At 37.2% G+C, this 1,840-nt stretch overlaps 2 long non-coding RNA genes across 2 annotated transcripts; one reads left to right on the forward strand and one right to left on the reverse strand.

Moving 5' to 3' along the window:
• Nucleotides 1-1,266: 1,266 nt before the first annotated feature.
• On the reverse strand, nucleotides 1,267-1,610 carry LOC109582415 (uncharacterized). Its single transcript, XR_002185089.1, has 2 exons — nucleotides 1,523-1,610; nucleotides 1,267-1,468 (listed from the first exon to the last, which is right to left on the reverse strand). It is a non-coding gene; the product is annotated as an uncharacterized LOC109582415 (long non-coding RNA).
• On the forward strand, nucleotides 1,389-1,821 carry LOC109582414 (uncharacterized). Its single transcript, XR_002185088.1, has 2 exons — nucleotides 1,389-1,473; nucleotides 1,526-1,821. It is a non-coding gene; the product is annotated as an uncharacterized LOC109582414 (long non-coding RNA).
• Nucleotides 1,822-1,840: the final 19 nt, after the last annotated feature.

Here is a 1,840-nt window from a genome sequence, read left to right on the forward strand (position 1 = left end):
AATTTAAACCACCTCTAATGCCATTCTATTGTATGTAGACTATGGCCAGAACACGAAAATTAACTTTTGAGCAAATTTCATTTGAAAACACGAAATTTTGAACCCTCGAAAATTTGAACGTATACGGTAAGGAAGCATCTATTATCAAGTAATAGTTCAGTAAAAGGACTTTATACCATCATTATCCTACTTTGCATAATGATAGGCATGACAATTTTTTGGAATACCATCTTGTCTTGTGACAAGACTATGCTGATATTTACTAATCCCAAAGTTCACTATGAACGGCCATGAATGACAATGAACGCTTTTGTTCTAGTTGCTGCTCTCCTTTGGTCTATGTCCTGGCAGTTTGGCAACTGAGGATAACACCGACAATGTTCTGTTTTCACTTTCAGTGAACATATGTCAAATTATGTATATATAGAGACTGCAGCTGTGTAGTGTGTCTACTGCATTCATGCGTGTTAGTTTATTAAGATGATCAAACTTTTGCTGCTATATATTTTCTTTGTCTGCTACAGTATAACTACTGCTCGGCAAATCATCATCATTAATATTCAAAATGGGACCAATTCTTTACACTGTCTTGACGGCTGGGTTCCTTGCAAATCGTTAGAGTTTGTGGCAAAAAATGGTAAAAACGATACCATTCTTGAAATCAAGTCTCCTCTAGTTAATGTTACAACTAGAATTACATTTTTTCGACTTCAGAACATTACCATAAGAGGAGATGGAGCTAAAAATACAACACTAACTTGTGCAGATAATGACAACAATGGATCAATAGAGTTCCACAGAAGCACAGGAATTACACTCTCTCAACTGAGCATCACAGGTTGTGGTACAATTTTTAATATGCCTCTCAGCAAGGCAAAGGTGAAGGTCAGCACAGCTTTATACTTCAATGAATGTTACCATGTAAGCATTAAACAAGTAACCTTCAAAGATAACAATGGATTTGGAGTATACTTTATGAAATCAACCAACTTGAATGTTAGTCAAAGTCGTTTGGACAGCAACTATTATCGACCAAAAAAGGATTCCAGATATTTGACAGTTGGTGGTGGAATGTTTGTGTATAATAATGAGACACAGTCAGAGCCATATTTTCATAGGCGGCTGCAGGATTTGACTACTAGTCGGGCATGGGTGTGGCACAGGAAATGGGTTGGGCGCGCGAAGCGCGCCGCGATTTTGGCCACACCCTCTTTTACGCACCCTTTTTAGCACAATTTTTTGGTAGCGAAGGTTATTGTAATAAAGTAGTGGGTGGTGTAGCTCCAACACTGACTTCTGTAGTGGTAATAGTACTAGTAGTAGTATTAGTAGAGGAAGTAGAAGAATAGGGTGATGGAGAATGAGCAACAATTGACTGTACATCAACTGTAGCTGTAAAAACTGTAGCTGTATCAACCACAAGAGTAGACTGAGACTCATGATCATCAACTCTCAGCAAGAAACTGACCTAAAGTAAGAATTATGAGATAATCTGTATTATTGACTTCTATACTGTACTTACTAGGTTCACTTTGTAAACTGTTGTTCCTTTTTAGCAGGCTTGTTCACAAAGGACATAGTGAAGCTAGTCCAGGCTTTTAGACATTGCAACTGACAAGAAAAGAACACTGAAATAGCACTAAATAATGAAATGATTATGCTTTCTAGTGTTGCTGTGGTGGCCCACTGTGATTGGCACCAAAGTCTTACCACCTCGAGCTCCTCCTTTATTTAGTCTCTCTTCATCACCTTGTTATCAGCCTGCCATTTATGCATTCATAATTATAAGATTTTCATAAAAAATTGAAATTATAATTGCAATAACTGTTATAACTATAAT

This window comes from Amphimedon queenslandica, unplaced genomic scaffold (genome assembly GCF_000090795.2).
Source record: "Amphimedon queenslandica unplaced genomic scaffold, v1.1 AMPQUscaffold_13384, whole genome shotgun sequence".
NCBI classification, from domain to species: Eukaryota; Metazoa; Porifera; class Demospongiae; order Haplosclerida; family Niphatidae; genus Amphimedon; species Amphimedon queenslandica.